Raw genomic sequence first — 21,300 nt, 5'->3', positions numbered from 1 at the left:
CCGATTTGAACCTTTCGGTCACACCGAGTTTCAGTAACTGCCTGCAGTTATGAATCTCGGTGCCACCGAGTTGTTCCACTCGGTCACACCGACAGGGTCGGGCTATTGAAAGTGCAACTATCCCTAGGTGGTTTTGGTAATTCATAACAACATATAGCTCATTGAGCTAATGCTATTCCAAGATAATTATTTCAGGAAAGCTCAATGATTGGCATGGCATGGATATGAAAGTGGAACCCTCAAAATGCTAAGGACAATGGATTGGCTCAGGCTCAAAAGCTCAAGACTCTTCTTTTTATATTTTAGTGATCCAAGATCACATTGAGTCCATAGGAAAAGCCAATACTATCAAGGAGGGATGAGGTGTTGCTTAATGAGCCTCTTGCTCCATGTGCTTAATGATATGCTCCATAACCCTCAACTACTTTCCCATATCCACATATGACCTAAACTCTAAGCCAAACTCGGTCCTACCGATTTTTCCTATCCGGCGCCACCAAGTTTCAATTGTCATTAGCCACTGCCAAACCCTAGCAATTCGGTCCTACCGATAAGGATCTCGGTCCCACTGAGATGGGGTTGCAAACTCTCTGTTTCCCTTTCGTAACTTTTCGGTCCCACCGAAAGAGCGAATCGGTCCCACCGAGATTGCAATGTAAACTCAGTGTTTCCCCTTTGTAACTTTTCGGTCTCACCGAGCATGTTGGTTGCATATTTTACTCATTCAAGGACATCCACTTGTTGTTTTGATTATTTGGCTTTCTTCTTTTGCCAAGTGGATGGACAAGAATGCCTAAGAACCTCCTCTAGCTATCTATGCTTTTCTCGTCTCAAACTCTATTCATGCTGCATCACAAAATTTGATCAAGTCAGATTCGAACCACTCTGTGTGAGGAGCGCTCGGAGTCCCCGATTCGTCATAGACTTAAACTTCCAAAACCTCTTTATGAATCTCGGTCTGACCGATGCTCCATTTTCGGTCCTACTGAGTTCATTAAGTTGATCTAGGTTTTTGATCTCGGTGCAACCGATTTTAACTTCTCGGTCACACCGAGTTGCAATAACTGCACACAGTTTTGCATCTCGGTGCCACCGAGTTGTTCCACTCGGTCACACCGACAGGGTCGGGCTATATATAGTGACGGGCAGAATTTTGGAAATTTCTCCGAAACCTCCTCGCCCGCGCGATAGCCTGCTCTGCCCTTGAGGTCTCCGGATCGTCTCCTCGCCGCCAGCAGCCTCCTGTCGCTGGTCTTCGCCGCCGTCAACAGATTTTTGCCCCGCCGTTGCCGCCGTAGCAAGTCCACGCCGAACTAGGGTATGGACTTGATCATTGTGCTATTCCTCAATCTGATTCCTAGCACATTGTGATCATCATGAATCTTGCCACGATTGATAAACTTCTATCCAGTCAAAACGCTCGTAGATTAGGTTTAATTTGAAAATTTTAGGGTTAGGTTTCCGCTGAAACCATCTCGGACCCACCGAGTTGAAAAACTCGGTCCCACCGATCTGGCTTTTGCCATTGCACAAGTTAAACTCGGTCTGACCGAGAATAACTTATCGGTGCGACCGATTTTGGAATTCTGTGAAACCCTAGCAGTCTCGGTGCCACCGAACTGTGACTCGGTCTGACCGAGTTCACCAGTTCTGGTGCCAAAACTGCTTCGGTGTCACCGAGTTTGAAAATCGGTAGATCCGAGATGCTTTCTGTGGAAAACTAAAACTAAGTTTTTGAATTAATCTTTTGCAAAAATCTCTGCTTTATTTGATGCTCATCCACTCTATCTCTTCTATAATCTATTCACAGGGTCAGCAGTCAGCTTGCAGCATGTCTGATCAAAGTGACAGCCAAAACCTCTCAGAGCAGCAAGTTGTGATGAGTGAGGGCACTAGCCCCTCAAGTTCTTCTGATGATGGCAGCAGGAGCACACCCAGCAATCTGCCTAAGGCTGCCACACATCAAAGGAAGAAGAGAACGTCTGATTCTGAGGATGAAGACTATGTGGCAGAGGAAGAGGCCACTTACAAGAGGGTTGAGCCAGCTCAAGGCTCAAGGCCAGGCCTGAAAATCAAGAGGCCAGCAGGCAGGCAGCCCATGTCTAAGGCTAGAGCATCAACTGAGAAGCCTGCACCTGCTCCCATTGAGCCCATTGCTGCAGAAGGTAAGAAGAGGAAATAGAGGGTAAAGAAGACTGTAGCCAAAGTGCTTGGGAGAGCCTCCATCATGGTAGAAGAGGAGGAGGAAGAAGAGGATGCTGCACCAGCACCCAAGGCAGCCAAACTTATGGGTGATGCCATAAGGTCAGGGAAAGCTGCATCCAAGCCCAAGGAAGCTCCTAAGGCTGCACCTAAGCCTAAGACAGCTCCAAAGAGAAACACAAGGAGTATACCTGCTGCAGAAAAGAACAAGGTCCCAGTGCCTGAAGCTATTGAAGAAGAGGAAGAGAGTGTCCTTCGGAAGCTCAAGCCCAAGATCCCAGACCACAACGATGCTCATCCTGTTGCTGAGACATGAAGCTCGGGAGAGACTCAGGGCTCAGGAAATGGAGGCAAGCAGATCCATATGCTTCTAGGAGAAGGACTGCCGTGGACTACAGATTTCACACAAAGGAGCAACAAGATTTTTATGAGACTGTTTTGCTTGACAAGAAGCCAATCGTTTGTGACATGAGATGGGTCGACTGGACCTATATCAAGGAGAATGAAGAGCACTATCCAGGAGTTCAGGACAGCTTCAGAGCGTGTGGAGTAGAGGACTTTGTTGGGCAGAAGCTCACAAAGTGGAACGAGGAACTCATCATGCAGTTCTACTCCACAGCTCACTTTTATCCGGATGGAAGGATTACATGGATGTCAGAGGGTACAAGGTACCAATCTACAGTGGCTGAGTGGGCACAGATCATCAATGCCCCAGAAGAGCAAGATGAGGACTTGGACATCTATGCCAAGAAGAAGATGGACCATAACTCCATGTCCAACATGTACAAGGAAATTCCCAATGAAGCTCTTGACTCATTCAAGTTTGGCTCAGTGCACTATCTGCTTTCAGGATTGCCTACTATCAATTGGATACTAAGGCACACTCTATTGTCTAAGTCTGGAGATCACAAGATGATCAGAGGTCACGCGATCAACCTGCTTCATGTCTTTGACTTGCCTCAGAAATTCAAGGTCTTGAGTCTCATTGTGGAAACCATTAAGAGGACAGCTGCAGATCAAAAGAGGAGCTGTGGATATGCCCCTCAGATTCAAGAGCTCATCAACTCCAAGGTGGGCACGGGCATATATCTTTTGGATAAGGAACACCTGCCCATCCGTCCAGATTTTGAGAACAATGAAGTTGTGATGACAGAGAATGAGCCATCATCTGCACAAGCATTTGCAAAGAAGGAGAAGGCGAAGAAGGATAAAGCTGCCAGGATGCCTACTCAAGAGGAGGCATCTGAGTACTTCTTGAAGACGAAACAAGAGCAGCTCAGTTACTTGATTGCATCCTCGCTGAGAATTGAGAAAAGTCTAGCCAACCTCACTAAAAATCAGCAGAGCCTAGAGACGATCATGGAACAGAAGTTCTATGACTTGGATGTCAAGGTAACAGAAGTCCAGTCTGTAGTGGAGCAGCTCCAGGAGGACATGAATGAAAGGAGAGGCAGGACCACAACTCATGCTTTTTCTAGAGTGCCATGAGGCCCGAGGTCGTCTGCACTACCAGTTGCTGACACCAGAGCTACAACGTCTGCACCAGCCACAGCCTCCGCTCCAGCATCTACCTCAGCTCCAACTCCAGCGACTACTTCAGCATCCACCGAAGCCTTCGTCCTTGGAGTGATCCGGACTCCACCACCACCTGAAGATCAAGCCTGAGCGACGACTTAGCACTATGCATTTTCTAGGAACTTTTTGGTAACTTGTTGCCAAAGGGGGAGAAGATGTATAGATCATAGGCTTCGAGAGAGAGAGTGTTGCTTTTCTCTCTTGCTTTATTTGGTGGTCTTTCGAACTTTTTCTGCTTTTGAGTGCTTGATACTATGTCATTATGTGTGAGACATCGATGATCATGTGTTTGATCATAAGCTACACTTAATGTTTGCTTAATGCTTGCTTAAATATTATCATGCTATCTATCGTTGTGATCATTCACTATTCTTGGTGATGAGTGCATGTATTTCATTCTTATCACTTTGAGCGCTCCACCAAGATGTATGTGACATGGAAGAGTAACCCATGACTTTAACTCTTTGTGCATTTGCAGTCCAAAGCAAATTTTAAATATGCACAAGTTTAGGGGGAGCTCTTACTTATCACATACTTCTCAAAGTGACGATACACTTCATGCTTATTATCATTTGTCGAAGCTTTGATCTATATGTTGTCATCAATTACCAAAAAGGGGGAGATTGAAAGTGCAACTATCCCTAGGTGGTTTTGGTAATTCATAACAACATATAGCTCATTGAGCTAATGCTATTCCAAGATAATTATTTTAGGAAAGCTCAATGATTGGCATGGCATGGATATGAAAGTGGAACCCTCAAAATGCTAAGGACAATGGATTGGCTCAAGCTCAAAAGCTCAAGACTCTTCTTTTTATATTTTAGTGATCCAAGATCACATTGAGTCCATAGGAAAAGCCAATACTATCAAGGAGGGATGAGGTGTTGCTTAATGAGCCTCTTGCTCCATGTGCTTAATGATATGCTCCATAACCCTCAACTACTTTCCCATATCCACATATGACCTAAACTCTAAGCCAAACTCGGTCCTACCGATTTTTCCTATCCAGCGCCACCGAGTTTCAATTGTCATTAGCCACTGCCAAACCCTAGCAATTCGGTCCTACCGTTAAGGATCTCAGTCCCACCGAGATGGGGTTGCAAACTCTCTGTTTCCCTTTCGTAACTTTTCGGTCCCACCGAAAGAGCGAATCGGTCCCACCGAGATTGCAATGTAAACTCAGTGTTTCCCCTTTGTAACTTTTCGGTCTCACCGAGTTCCACTCGGTCCCACCGAAAGAGCAAATCGGTCCCACCGAGTTTGCCTGACCAACTCTCTGGTTAGCTAATTACCAAACTCGGTCCCACCGAGTTTGTGTAATCGGTCTCACCGAGATTACGTTATGCCCAAACCCTAACCGAATCGGTCCTACCGAGTTGCATGTCAGTCCCACCGAAATTCCTAACGGTCACTAGGTTTACCATTTTGGTCCGACCGAGTTTTCTGATTCGGTCCCACCGAGATTGGTAAATTGTGTGTAACGGTTGGATTTTGAGTGGAGGCTATATATACCCCTCCACCTCCTTCTCATTCGAAGAGAGAGCCATCAGAACACACACACCATTCCTACTCATATGTTCTGAGAGAAAACCACCTACTCATGTGTTGAGACCAAGACATTCCATTCCTACCATATGAATCTTGATCTCTAGCCTTCCCAAGTTGCTTTCCACTCAAATCTTCTTTCCACCAAATCCAAATCCTATGAGAGAGAGTTGAGTGTTGGGGAGACTATCATTTGAAGCACAAGAGAAAGGAGTTCATTACCTACACACCATTTGTTACTTCTTGGAGAGTGGTGTCTCCTAGATTGTCTAGGTGTCACTTGGGAGCCTCCGACAAGATTGTGGAGTTGAACCAAGGAGTTTGTAAGGGCAAGGAGATCGCCTACTTCGTGAAGATCTACCGCTAGTGAGGCAAGTCCTTCGTGGGCGTTGGCCATGGTGGGATAGACAAGGTTGCTTCTTCGTGGACCCTTTGTGGGTGGTTGCTTCTTCGTGGACCCTTCGTGGGTGGAGCCCTTCGTGGACTCGTGCAACCGTTGCCCTTGGGTGGAGCCCTGTGTGGACTCGCGCAACCATTACCCTTCGTGGGTTGAAGTCTCCATCAACGTGGATGTAGGATAGCACCACCTATCCGAACCACGGGAAAAACATCCGTGTCTCCAATAGCGTTTGAAATCTCCAAACCCTTCCCTTTATATTCTTGCAAGTTGCATGCTTTACTTTCCGCTGCCAATATACTCTTTGCATGCTTGCTTGAATTATGTGATGATTGCTTGACTTGTCCTAAAATAGCTAAAATCTGCCAAGAACTAAAATTGGGAAAAGGTTAAGTTTTTATTTTGTCAAGTAGTCTAATCACCCCCCTCTAGACATACTTTCGATCCTACAGCTATATATAGTCACGGGCAAAATTTTGGAAATTTCTCCGAACCCCTTCGCCCGCACGATAGCCTGCTCTGCCAACGTGGTCTCCGGATCGTCTTCTCGCCGCCAGCCGCCTCCAGTAGCTGGTCTCCGTCGCCGTCAACGGGAATTCTGCCCCACCGTTGCCGCCGTAGCAAGTCCCCGCCGAACTAGGGTATGGACTTGATCTTTGTGCTATTCTCCAATCTTATTCCTAGCACATTGTGTTCTTCATGATTCTTGCCACGATTGAAACACTCCTATCCAGTCAAAACGCCCGTAGATTAGCTTTGATTCGAAAATTTTAGGGTTAGGTTTCCGCCGAAACCATCTCGGACCCATCGAGTTGAAAAACTCGGTCCCACCGATTTGGCTTATGCCATTGCACAAGTGAGACTCGGTCTGACCGAGAATTACTTATCGGTGTGACCGATTTTGGAACTCTATGAAACCCTAGCAGTCTCGGTGCCACCGAACTGTGACTCGGTCCAACCGAGTTCACCAGTTCAGGTGCCAAAACTGCTTCGGTATCACCGAGTTTAAAAATCGGTAGATCCGAGATGATTTCAGTGGGAAACTAAAACTAAGTTTTTGGATCATTCTTTTGCAAAAATCTCTGCATTTTGTGATGCTCATCCATTCTACCTCATCTATAATCTGTTCACAGGGTCAGCAGTCAGAGTTTGCAGCATGTCTGATCAAAGTGATAGCCAGAATGTGTCAGGACAGCAAGTGGTGATGAGTGAGGGCACTAGTCCCTCCAGTTCTTATGATGAAGGCAGCGGGAGCACTCCTAGCAACTTGCCAAAAGCTGCCACGAGACAGAGGAAGAAGAGGACTTCTGATTCCGAAGATGAAGATTATGTGGCAGAGGAAGAGGCCACTTCCAAGAGAGTTGAGCCAGCTCAAGGCACTAAGCCAGGCCTGAAAATCAAAAGGCCAGCAGGCAGGCAGCCAATGTCAAAGGCCAGAATGTCAACTGAGAAGCCCATAGAGCCAGTTGCAGCTGAGGGCAAGAAAAGAAAGGAAAGAGAGAAGAAGACTGTGGCTAGAGTGCTTGGCAAAGCTTCCATCATGGAAGAGGAAGAAGAAGAAGAGGTAGCTGCACCAGCACCCAAGGCACCCAAGCTAATGGGAGATGCCATAAAATCAGGGGGAGCTGCTTGCAAGGCCAAGCCAGCTCCAAAGCCAAAGACAAAGAGGAACACAAGAAGCATCTCAGCTGCTGAAAAGAACAAGGCCCTAGCACCTGAAGCTGCAGAAGAAGAGGAAGAGAATGTCCTAAGGAAGCTAAAGCCCAAGATCCCAGACCACAACCATGCTCATCCTGTGGCTGAAGATATGAAGCTCAGGAGAGATTCAGGGCTGAGGAAATGGAGAGAAGCAGACCCATATGCTTCAAGGAGAAGAACAACAATTGACTATAGGCTTCACACCAAGGAGCAGTAGGATTTTTATGAGACAGTGCTGCTAGATAAGAAGCCCATTGTCTATGATATGCGATGGGTTGATTGGCAATACATCAAGGAAAACGAAGAGCACTATCCTGGAGTGCAAGACAGCTTCATAGCTTGTGGAGTAGCTGACTTTGTTGGGCAGAAGCTCACAAAATGGAATGAGGAGCTTATAATGCAGTTCTACTCCACGGCACATTTTTATCCAGATGGGAGGATCACATGGATGTCTGAGGGTACAAGGTATCAATCCACAGTTGCTGAGTGGGCACAGCTCATTAATGCCCCAGAGGAGCATGATGATGACTTGGACATATCTGCCAAGAAGAAAATGGACCACAATTCCATGTCCAATATGTATAAGGAAATTCCAAATGAGGCACTTGACACTTTCAAATTTGGCTCAGTGCACTATCTTCTGTCAGGACTGCCAACCATCAATTGGATCTTGAGGCGCACCTTGTTGCCCAAGTCAGGTGATCACAAGATGATCAGAGGCCATGCTATCAACTTGCTACATGTATTTGATGTACCTCAGAAGTTTAAGGTGATGAGCCTCATAGTGGAAACTATCAAAAGGACTGCAGCAGACCAGAAGAGGAGTTGCGGATATGCCCCTCAGATTCAGGAGCTCAACAACTCCAAGATGGGCACGGGCATATATTTATTGGACAAGGAACACCTGCCCATCCGTCCAGATTTCGAGGACAATCAAGTTGTCATGACTGAGAACGAGCCATCATCTGCCCAAGCATACGCGAAGAAGGAGAAGGCAAGGAAGGAGAAAGCTGCCAAGATGCCAACTCAAGAGGAGGCATCTGAATACTTCTTGAAGACCAAACAAGATCAGCTTGGTTACCTGATTGCATCCACCCTGTGGATTGAGAAAGGACTAGCCACCCTAACTCAAAACCAGGGAAGCCTAGAGAGAATCATGGAACAGAAGTTCTATGACTTGGATGTCAAGGTAACAAAGATTCAGACTGCAGTGGAGCAGCTCCAAGATGATATGCAGGAGAGGAGAGGCAGGACTACTACTCATGCCTTTGCCAGAGTGCCAAGAGGTCCTAGGTCGTCTGCCGTGCCAGTTGCTGACACAAGAGCCACCACCTCAGCACCAGCCACAGCCTCAGTTCCACCAGCTCCAGCATCTACTTCAGCTCCAACTCCAGCGTCTACTTTAGCATCTACCGAAGCCTTCGTCCTTGGAGTGATCCGGACTCCACCACCACCTGAAGATCAAGCCTGAGCGTCGATCTAGTGCTATGCATTTTCTAGGAACTTTTTGGTAACTTGTTGCTAAAGGGGGAGAAGATGTATAGATCATAGGCTTCGAGAGAGAGAGAGTGTTGCTTCTCTCTTGCTTTATTTGGTGGTTTTTCAAACTTGTTTTTGAGTGCTTGAGATACTATGCTTGTGAGACATTGATGATCATGTGTTTGATCATAAGCTACACTTAATGCTTGATGAATGCTATTATCTTATCTATCTTATGTGATCTTTCACTTTTCTTGGAGATGAGTGCATGTATTTCATTCTTATCATTTTAAGCGCTACACCAAGATGTATGTGACATGGAAGAGTAACCCATGACTCTAACTCCTTGTGCATTTGCAGTCCAAAGCAAATTTTAAATATGCACAAATTTAGGGGGAGCTCTTACTTATCACATACTTCTCAAAGCGACGATATATTTCATGCTAATTATCATTTGTCGAAGCTTTGATCTATATGTTGTCATCAATTACCAAAAAGGGGGAGATTGAAAGTGCAACTATCCCTAGGTGGTTTTGGTAATTCATAACAACATATAGCTCATTGAGCTAATGCTATTCCAAGATGATTATTTCAGGAAAGCTCAATGATTGGCATGGCATGGATGTGAAAGTGGAACCCTCAAGCTCAAGCTCAATGCTAAGGACAAAGGAGTGGCTCAAGCTCAAAAGCTCAAGACTCTTCATTTTATATCCAAGATCACATTGAGTCTTTAGGAAAAGCCAATACTATCAAGGAGGGATGAGGTGTTGCTTAATGAGCCTCTTGCTTCATGTGCTTAGTGATATGCTCCAAAACCCTCAACTACTTTCCCATACCCACATATGACCTAAACCCTAATCCAAACTCGGTCCTACCGATTCTTCCTATCCGGCGCCACCGAGTTTTCATTTGTCATAAGCCACAGACAAACCCTAGCAATTCGGTCCTACCGATAGGGATCTCGGTCTCACCGAGATGGGGTTGCAAACTCTCTGTTTCCCTTTCGTAACTTTTCGGTCTCACCGAAAGAGCGAATCGGTCCCACCGAGATTGCAATGTAAACTCAGTGTTTCCCCTTTGTAACTTTTCGGTCTCACCGAGTTCCACTCGGTCTCACCGAAAGAGCAAATCGGTCCCACCGAGTTTGCCTGACCAACTCTCTGGTTAGCTAATTACCAAATTCGGTCTCACCGAATTTGTGTAATCGGTCTCACCGAGATTACGTTATGCCCAAACCCTAACCATATCGGTCCTACCGAGTTGCATGTCAGTCCCACCGAAAATCACTAACAGTCAATAGGTTTACATTTTCGGTCCTACCGAGCTTATTGATTCGGTCCCACCAAGATTGGAAAACTGTGTAATGGTTGGATTTTGTGTGGAGGCTATATATACCCCTCCACCTCTTTCTTCATTCGAGGAGAGAGCCATCAGAACACACACACCATTCCAACTCATATGTTCTGAGAGAGAACCACCTACTCATGCGTTGAGACCAAGATATTCCATTCCTACCATATGAATCTTGATCTCTAGCCTTCCCAAGTTGCTTTCCACTCAAATCTTCTTTCCACTAAATCCAAATCCTATGAGAGAGAGTTGAGTGTTGGGGAGACTATCATTTGAAGCACAAGAGCAAGGAGTTCATTACCTACACACCATTTGTTACTTCTTGGAGAGTGGTGTATCCTAGATTGGCTAGGTTTCACTTGGGAGCCTCTGACAAGATTGTGAAGTTGAACCAAGGAGTTTGTAAGGGCAAGGAGATCGCCTACTTCGTGAAGATCTACCGCTAGTGAGGCAAGTCCTGTGTGGGCGATGGCCATGGTGGGATAGACAAGGTTGCTTCTTCGTGGACCCTTTGTGGGTGGTTGCTTCTTCGTGGACCCTTCGTGGGTGGAGCCCTGTGTGGACTCGCGCAACCGTTACCCTTTGTGGGTGGAGCCCTGTGTGGACTCTCGCAACTGTTACCCTTCGTGGGTTGAAGTCTCCATCAACGTGGATGTAGGATAGCACCACCTATCCGAACCACGGGAAAAACATCCGTGTCTCCAATTGCTTTTGAATTCTCCAAACCCTTCCCTTTACATTCTTGCAAGTTGCATGCTTTACTTTACGCTGCCTATATACTCTTTGCATGCTTGCTTGAATTATATGATGATTGCTTGACTTGTCCTAAATTAGCTAAAATCTGCCAAGAACTAAAATTGGGAAAAGGTTAACTTTTATTTGGTCAACTAGTCTAATCACCCCCCTGTAGACATACTTTCGATCCTACAGAGCAGCACTCCAGGCGGCGGCCCTCGGCATCGAAGACCTTGAAGAAGAGCATGGAGGCGCCGTCGAACTCGAAGTGGATCGCGAGGGCGCCCCTCGCATGGCAGACCCGCGCGATCTCGCGCCAGCCGCGCGTCATGATGATCTTGCCGGTGGGGACCACTTCGATCTCCGCTCCGGTCGCCGGGGTGCTGCAGTCGGCGTGCTGCAGCCAGAGCTCGAGAGGCCCCCTCGGAGGCATCACGTTGGAGAAGAACCGAGGGAAGCGGATCCAGGAGCTCGGAGGCATCAGCGCCCACAGCACCAACTCGCGCGAGGAGTCAGCGGCGTGAACCCCAGGGGCGACGGCCGGCATCGCCATGGCACGGCGACCCTGGATGCGGCGTGGGTGGCGCTGCTCGTCACTCTGTCCTCCCGAGCCTTCGGCTTGGGCGTACAAGGGCAGCGGGTACCCCAGAGGAGGCCGCTCGCACCAAGGCCTTGACACCACATGCATCGCCGCCTCATCACACTGATGGATTGACCTCTTCTTCGGTGGAAGAGGCCCCAGATCATCGCGGGGAGCATTTCCTTTCTCTTCAGTAGAAAACTTTCTGATGGGCGCCATTGTTGTTGGCAGTGGAGCAAGGAGGAGGAAGCAAGAAAGCGAGGAAGAGATGGGCAACGGGGGCTCCGCCCCCTCCACATTTATAGCAAGAGAAGGCCAACCGGCGTCTCCCACGATCGCAGGTAATGGTGGTTTTCCTTACATATCGCAGGGACTTGTCAAGTCATGCAGTTGCCGAGGCAGCATGGGGAAGCGGAGACGCCCACGTCCAATAAACCACCACACGTCAATCAAGGCCGCAGGCTTTTGGGGCCCGCGGCACTCCGTACTTGGCCCTTGGCTTCACCACGAAGCCAAGCCCGAGCGCACCTTGGGCCCGAGGGCTACTGTCGGCGTTCTGGCAACGGGGGTCCCCAGACTTGCCTGCCTGCGGCCCGCGGCGTGGCTGAGCCTGCGGACCGTACGACCCATCTTCACCAGCAAAGCATCCAAGACCCTCGCGAGGCGGACGACGCAAGACCTCCTCGGGAGTGGCCTAGCCGGGCAGGCTCACGAGGGGCGGAGATATCAAGGCGGGGCAAACCTTACGAGACCCCCGTGACGTGATCCATGACGCACGGCACCAGGCGGGCGCCAGCACGCGCATCGTCCTTGTTTCCTCTTTGGGGCTAAGGAGGCCAGCGCTAGCGAAGAGTACCGAGGCATCATGCAAAGGTTGCTATATTGGTGCAACGAGACCAAGACCAAGAGGACGACAAGATGGAGGTCATCATGGAGCCCAAGACGGCGTGACCACCAGAGCCTTTGGCAGGCGAAGACCACTTTTGTCAGGATAGCTTGTACTAGTTGTCCCCCTTTGAATTAGCCCGCCATTGTTGACTCCCTTCCCGCTCGATATTTGGGAAGAGGACCAGGGCCTATATAAGTAGAGCTAGCCACCATAGTAGAGGCATCCTATCCTAGCTTGATCCAACCCGATCGAGAGCCTACTCACAAGAACACATCAACCTCAGGAGGCCGTTCTTCCCTTGTACCGTTCATCACCAGCCCTAGAGGCAATCCACCACCACCACACTGGAGTAGGGTATTACACCACAATGGTGGCCCGAACCAGTATAAATCTTGTGTCATCCTGTGTTGCGAGTTCGTTAAGTTTGTCCGCGAGATCTTAGCGAGCTAGGACGTCGATTGGTGAGAAGGAAAGACTTCGCGTGCACCCCAGTGTTCGAACCTTAAGGGTTTGCGGGAACCCCACATCCGACACTCCGGTAGAAACTTTGGGGCACTCTTTGAAATTCTTTGTGTTGGTTGAATAGATGAATCTGAGATTGTGTGATGCATATCCTATAATCATACCCACGGATACTTGAGGTGACATTGGAGTATCTAGGTGACATTAGGGTTTTGGTTGATTTGTATCTTAAGGTGTTATTCTAGTACGAACTCTATGATAGATCGAACGGAAAGAATAGCTTCATGTTATTTTACTACGGACTCTTGAATATATCGATCAGAAAGGATAACTTTGAGGTGGTTTCGTACCCTACCATAATCTCTTCCTTTGTTCTCCACTATTAGTGACTTTGGAGTGACTCTTTGTTGCATGTTGAGGGATAGTTATATGATCCAGTTATGTTATTATTGTTGAGAGAACTTGAACTAGTGAAAGTATGAACCCTAGGCCTTGTTTCAACGCATTGCAATACCGTTTGTGCTCACTTTTATCATTAGTTACCTTGCTGTTTTTATATTTTCAGATTACAAAAACCTATATCTACCATCCATATTGCACCTGTATCACCATCTCTTCGCCGAACTAGTGCACCTATACAATTTACCATTGTATCGGGTGTGTTGGGTACACAAGAGACTCTTTGTTATTTGGTTGCAGGGTTATTTGAGAGAGACCATCTTCATCCTACACCTCCCACGGATTGATAAACCTTAGGTCATCCACTTGAGGGAAATTTACTACTGTCCTACAAACCTCTGCACTTGGAGGCCCAACAACGTCTACAAGAAGAAGGTTGTGTAGTAGACATCAAGCTCTTTTCTGCCGCCGTTGCCAGGGAGGTTAGCGCTTGAAGGTATATCTTTAGATCTTGCAATCGAATCTTTTAGTGTCTTGTCTTATCACTAGTTTAGGTTAGCGCTTCATCTTTTTAATATATTTCGTGAGAATGATGGAAAGGAAAATTTTGCTCAAATGCTAGAAGAAGAAGTCTATAAAATGTTTGGCACTAAATCTTTGCATGATGAGCATGATTGCAATGTTGTTAGTATGAATTCCTTGAATATCCATGATGCTAATGATATGCAAAGCCACAAGCTTGGGGAAGCTATGTTTGATGAAGATGATATTTTTTGTCCCCCAAGTTTTGATGAGCAAATTTATTTTGATGATAGCATGCCTCCAATTTATGATGATTATATTGATGAAAGTGGGTTTGCAAGAGTGTCAACTTGAGGAAGTAATGATCCCACTATTTTTGAGGGTGTTGAATCTTATTGTGATAATTATGAAAGTGGATTTGGAGAGGTCATGACTTTATTTAGTGATGAATCCACTATTTCGAAAGAGGTTCCAATTGATTATGAGAAAAAGGTTGCTATCTATGATGATTATTGTGATGACATGTATGCTATAAATAATAATGATAACCATGGAATTTGTCATCATGATTTTAGTTTTCAATTGGATTATGCCTCACATGATAGTTATTTTGTTGAGTTTGCTCCCACTATTATGAATGAGAAGAATTTTGCTTATGTGGTGAGTAGTAAAATTTCTATGCTTGTAGATCATGAAAAGAATGCTTTAGCTGCTGGTTATATTGTTGAATTCATTCATGATACTACTGAAAATTATTATGAGGGAGGAACATATGCTTGTAGGAATTGCAATAATATCAAGTTTCCTCTCTATGTGCTTAAAGTTTTAAAGTTATGCTTGTTTTGCCTTCCTATGCTAGTTGATTATTGCTCCCATAAATTGTTTTCTCACAAAATCCCTATGCATAGGAAGAGGGTTAGACTTAAATGTGCTATTCATATTCTTCATGATGCTCTCTTTATGTCTCAATTCTTATCCTTTATGTGAGCATCATTGAAATCATCATGCCTAGCTAGGGGCGTTAAACGATAGCGCTTGTTGGGAGGCAACCCAACTTTATTTTTGTTCTTTGCTTTTTGTTCATGGTTAGTAATTAATAGTTCATCTAGCCTCTGTTTAGATGTGTTTTTATGTTTTAATTAGTGTTTGTTCCAAGTAAAACCTTTGGGAAGACTTGGGTGAAGTCTTTGTGATCTTTCTGTAAAAAACAGAAACTTTAGTGCTCACGAGATTTACTACCATTTTTTATTGGAGAGTGATATTTAGTTAATTATTCTGGAATATGATTAAAATATAAATTCCTCATGTCCACCAATTTATTTGAGAATTTTATGAGTTCCAGAAGTATACGTTTGATACAGATTACTACAGACTGTTCTGTTTTTGACAGATTCTGTTTTCTATGTGTTGTTTGCTTATTTTGATGATTCTATGAGTAGTATCGGAGGGTATGAACCATAGATGAGTTTTAATACAGTAGATATTACACCAATATGAATTTAGAATGAGTTCACAACAGTACCTAAGTGGTGATTTATTTTCTTATACTAACGGAGCTTACGAGTTTTCTGTTAAGTTTTGTGTTGTGAAGTTTTCAAGTTTTGGGTAAAGATTCGATGGACTATGGAATAAGGAGTGGCAATATCCTAAGCTTGGGGATTCCCAAGGCACCCCAAGGTAATATTCAAGGACAACCAAGAGCCTAAGCTTGGGGATGCCCCGGAAGGCATCCCCTCTTTCGTCTTCATTCATCGGTAACTTTACTTGGAGCTATATTTTTATTCGCCACATGATATGTGTTTTGCTTGGAGCGTAATTTTATTTTATTTTTTTGCTTGCTGTTTGAATAAAATACCAAGATATGAAATTCTTAAATGTTAGAGAGTCTTCACATAGTTTCATAATTATTCAACTACTCATTGATCTTCACTTATATCTTTCGGAGTAGTTTGTCATTTGCTCTAGTGCTCCACTTATATCTTTTTAGAGCACGGCAGTGGTTTTATTTTGCAGAAATAATTGACCTCTCATGCTTCACTTATATTATTTTGAGAGTCCTTTAGAACAACATGGCATTATAAAAACTTTCATATAAGTGCATTGAATACTAAGAGAAGTTTGATACTTGATAATTGTTTTGAGATATGGAGATGGTGATATTAGAGTCATGCTAGTTGAGTAGTTGTGAATTTGAGAAATACTTGTGTTGAAGTTTGTGATTCCCGTAGCATGCACATATGGTGAACCATTATGTGACGAAGTCGGAGCATGATTTATTTATTGATTGTCTTCCTTATGAGTGGCGGTCGGGGACGAGCGATGGTCTTTTCCTACCAATATATCCCCCTAGGAGCATGCGCGTAGTACTTTGTTTCAGTAACTAATATATTTTTGCAATAAGTATGTGAGTTCTTTATGACTAATGTTGAATCCATGGATTATACACACTCTCACCCTTCCACCATTGCTAGCCTCTCTAGTACCGTGCAACTTTCGTCGGTACCATACACCCACCATTAGCTTTCTCAAAACAGCCACCATACCTACGTATTATGGCATTTTCATAGCCATTTTGAGATATATTGCCATGCAACTTTCTACCGTTCCGTTTATTATGACATGCTCCATCATTGTCATATTGCTTTGCATGATCATGTAGTTTACATCGTATTTGTGGCAAAGCCACCGTTCATAATTCTTTCATACATGTCACTCATGAGTCATTGCACATCCCGGTACACCGCCGGAGGCATTCACATAGAGTCATATTCTGTGCTAAGTATCGAGTTGTAATTCTTGAGTTGTAAGTAAATACAGTGTGATGATCATCATTATTAGAGCATTGTCCCAAGTGAGGAAAGGATGATGGAGACTATGATTCCCGCACAAGTCGGGATGAGACCCCGGACGAAAAAAGGACATAAAAAGGAGAAGGCCCAAAAAAATGAGAGAAAAAGAGAGAAGGGACAATGCTAATATCCTTTTACCACACTTGTGCTTCAAAGTAGCACCATGATTGTCGGTGTCAAAACTGGCGGATCTCGGGTAGGGGGTCCCGAACTGTGCATCTAGGCGGATGGTAACAGGAGACAAGGGACATGATGTTTTTCCCCAGGTTCGGGCCCTCTCGATGGAGGTAAAACCCTACTCCTGCTTGATTAATATTGATGATATGGGTAGTACAAGAGTAGATCTACCACGAGATCAAGGAGGCTAAATCCTAGAAGCTAGCCTATGGTATGATTATTGTTCGTCCTACGAACTAAAACCCTCCGGTTTATATAGACACCGGAGAGGGCTAGGGTTACACAGAGTCGGTTACAATGGTAGGAGATCTACATATCCGTATCGCCAAGCTTGCCTTCCACGCCAAGGAAAGTCCCTTCCGGACACGGGACGAAGTCTTCAATCTTGAATCTTCATAGTCCAGGAGTCCGGCCGAAGGTATAGTCCGGCTATCCAGACACCCCCTAATCCAGGACTCCCTCAGTAGCCCCTGAACCAGGCTTCAATGACGAAGAGTCCGGCGCGCAGATTGTCTTCGGCATTGCAAGGCGGATTCCTCCTCCAAGTACTTCATAGAAGATTTTGAACACAAAGGTAGTGTCCGGCTCTGCAAAATAAGTTTCCACATATTGCCATAGAGAGAATAATATTTACACAAATCTAATCTGCTGACGTATTCCGTAGCGTGACATCACACCACGGCCAAGTCTTTATTCGAATCATTTTACTGTCCCACCTCAGCGCGTTTAGCGAGGCGGTTTCCTTGGCACATCTTGTCAAAGCAGAGATCCTGTCCCCTTATTCCGAGATTCTCATCAATACGGGCATGGGTAACCCAACCGCGCCATTGATTACGGCGCTTGGAAGATAAGCGAGTTTTACCAGGCTGGTGGGGACGCATAGTCGCGTCCGCCCATATAAGGGGATAAGGATCCACCTTTTCATCCACGCCTTGTTCCTCCTTTGCCTATCCATTTCCGCGCACTCGAGCTCCAGCGCCCAAGTCCGCACACCCCACCTCAACCTTCTCCAGCCATGTTCGGAGCGGGAGGCAAGTGGATGGTCTCCTCCGTCATGGAGGGACACATCAAAAAACTAAGGAAGGCCGGATACTTGTCTAACGACATTGCACAGCTCATCCCCACCCCTAGGCCCCATGAGAGGGTGGTGTTCCTCCCCCATTTCCTCCGCGGACTGGGCTTCGCTCTCCACCCATTTGTCCGGGGGCTCATGTTCTACTATGGCCTAGATTTCCACGATCTGGCCCCGAACTTTGTCCTCAACATCTCGGCGTTTATCGTTGTGTGCGAGGCTTTCCTCTGCATCCGCCTCCACTTCGGCCTATGGCTCAAGAATTTCAATGTCAAGCCAAAGGTGGTGCGCGGCACCCAGGCGGAGTGCAGAGGCGCCATGGTGGGCAAGATGCCCAACATCCTATGGCTCGAGGGCTCCTTCGTGGAGACCCTAAAGGGGTGGTAATCAGGGTGGTTTTACATCACCGAGCCGCGCGACCCTGAATGGGTCGCAGCTCACCGTTGGGACAGATGTCATCCACTCGTTAGACCCAAAGCGCCTATGATACGTCGACACATTGCACGGCCCAACAGAGGCCCATATAGGTTAAAAAGGCCGGCCCAGTCAAAGGCCCATAGTACTTACTCAGGTACTAGTGGGCCAGCCCAATAACGACCTGCTTAATAAAGGCCCATTTACGGCCCAAAGCTAGATCTGGCCCGTTAATTGTTCGCCGAATATTTGGGCCCATTTATGGCCCGAAGCCAGATCTGGCCCGTTAATTGTTCACCAAATATTTGGGCCCAATTACAGCCCAGTGACTTTTGTCCTGTTAGAGGCCCGATGCAGACATGGGCCCATTTCAGCCCGGTGTGACTTTCGGCCTGGGAATGGCCCGTGCTGCCCATGGGCCATATATGGTCCGACTGGACATTGGGCCCACTAACGGCCCGTGATAAAGGTGTCAATAGTTAAGCCCAACGTGACTTTGGGCCTGTTAAAGGCATGTCGCATAATTTGGCCCGTTGATGTCTGTACTAAGCTTTCGGCCTCTTAAAGGCCCATGATATCAGTGGGCCAACTAAGGCCCAAGATATGTTTCGGCTTGGTAACTACCCGTGATATAACTGGGCCCAAAAAGGCCCGGTCTACATTTCAGCCTGCTAAAGGCCCGTTGACGACTAGTGAAAATTGAGGACCAATATGCATTTCGGCCTGCTAAAGGCTCATGGTTTCATATGGGCCGTAACAGGCCAGTACAATATTCAGCCTGTTAATGGCCCAACGCTACCTGGGCCAAACTAAGCGCTGGGTCCACAAAAGGCCCAACTAAAATATAGGCCAGTGTAAGTTGTGGGCCCCGCGCAAAGTGTGAAGGCCCCAATGATTCGGGCCCATGAAAGATGCAGGCCAGCCCAATTGTGGCCCGCTAAACACCAGACCCGTTAGAGGCGAATGTTTTGGCCCGGTTGAAAGTGCAACTATCCCTAGGTGGTTTTGGTAATTCCTAACAACATATAGCTCATTGAGCTAATGCTATTCCAAGATTAATATTTTAGGAAAAGCTCAATGAATGGCATGGCATGGATGAGGAAAGTGAACCCCTCAAAATATTAAGAACAAAAAGATTGGCTCAAGCTCAAAGCTCAAGACTCTACATTTTATATTTTAGTGATCCAAGATCACATTGAGTCTATAGGAAAAGCCAATACTATCAAGGAGGGATGAGGTGTTGTTTAATGAGGTTCTTGCTTCATAGTGCTTAGTGATATGCTCCAAAACCCTCAACTACCTTCCCACATCCACATATGACCTAAACCAAAAGTCAAACTCGGCCCCACCGATTCTCTCTATCCGGCGCCACCGAGTTTCAAATGTCATAGCCACTGCCACAAACCCTAGGCAAATCAGTCTCACCAATAGGGATCTCGGTCACACCGAGATGGGGTTGTAATCTCTCTGTTTCCCTTCATAACGTTTCGGTCCTACCGAGATGAGCGATCAGTCCCACCGAGATTGCAATGTAAACTCTCTGTTTCTCTTTTGTAACATTTCGGTCCCACCGAAATGAGCGATCGGTCCCACTGAGTTTACCTGACCAACTCTCTGGTTAGCTTATTACCAAAATCGGTCCCACCGAGTTTGTGTAATCGATCACACCGAGATTACGTTATGCCGTAAACCTAACCATATCGGTCCTACCGAGTTGCATCTCAGTCCCACCGAAAATCCTAATGGTCACTAGGTTTGCTGAATCGGTCTGACCGAGTTTCTCCATTCGGTCTCACCGAGATTGGTAAATTGTGTGTAACGGTTAGTTTTTGTGTGGAGGCTATATATACCCCTCCACCCACTCTTCATTCATCGAGAGAGCTATCAGAACATACCTACACTTCCAATACACATTTTCTGAGAAAGAACCACCTACTCATGTGTTGAGGCCAAGATATTCCATTCCCACCATATGAATCTTGATCTCTAGCCTTCCCCAAGTTGCTTTCCACTCAAATCTTCTTTCCACCAAATCCATATCCTGTGAGAGAGTTGAGTGTTGGGGAGACTATCATTTGAAGCACAAGAGCAAGGAGTTCATCATCAACACACCGTTTGTTACTTCTTGGAGAGTGGTGTCTCCTAGATTGGCTAGGTGTCACTTGGGAGCCTCCGACAAAGATTGTGGAGTTGAACCAAGGAGTTTGTAAGGGCAAGGAGATCGCCTACTTCATGAAGATCTACCGCTAGTGAGGCAAGTCCTTCGTGGGCGATGGCCATGATGGGATAGACAAGGTTGCTTCTTCATGGACCCTTCATGGGTGGAGCCCTCTGTGGACTCGCGCAACCGTTACCCTTCGTGGGTTGAAGTCTCCATCAATGTGGATGTACGATAGCACCACCTATTGGAACCACGACAAAAACATCCGTGTCTCCAATTGCGTTTGAATTCTCCAAACCCTTCCCTTTACAATCTTGCAAGTTGCATGCTTTATTTTTCGCTGCTCATAGACTCTTTGCATGCTTGCTTGAATTGTGTTAAGATTGCTTGACTTGTGCTAAGATAGCTAAAATCTGCCAAAGACTAAAATTGGGAAAAGGATATATTTTTATTTGGCCAAGTATCAGAGCTTTGGTCTGACCAATTCACCTATTTCGGTCATACCGAGATCACTAAGTCGATCTAGGTTTTCAACCTCGGTGCAACCGATTCGAACCTTTCGGTCACACCGAGTTTCAGTAACTGTTTGCAGTTATGAATCTCGGTGCCACCGAGTTGTTCCACTCGGTCACACCGACAGGGTCGGGCTATATATATCCACGGGTCAAATTTTGGAAAACTTTCCGAACCTCCTCGACCCGCGCTTAGCCCGCTCTGCCTCCAGGGTCTCCGGATCGTCCTCCTCGTCGCCAGCCGCCTCCTATCGCCGGTCTCCACCGCCGTCAACGGGAATC

Source organism: Triticum urartu, chromosome 1A, assembly GCF_056163025.1.
Source record: "Triticum urartu cultivar PI428250 chromosome 1A, HENAU_Tu73, whole genome shotgun sequence".
NCBI lineage: Eukaryota > Viridiplantae > Streptophyta > Magnoliopsida > Poales > Poaceae > Triticum > Triticum urartu.
Note: the sequence above shows the minus strand (reverse complement) of the source record.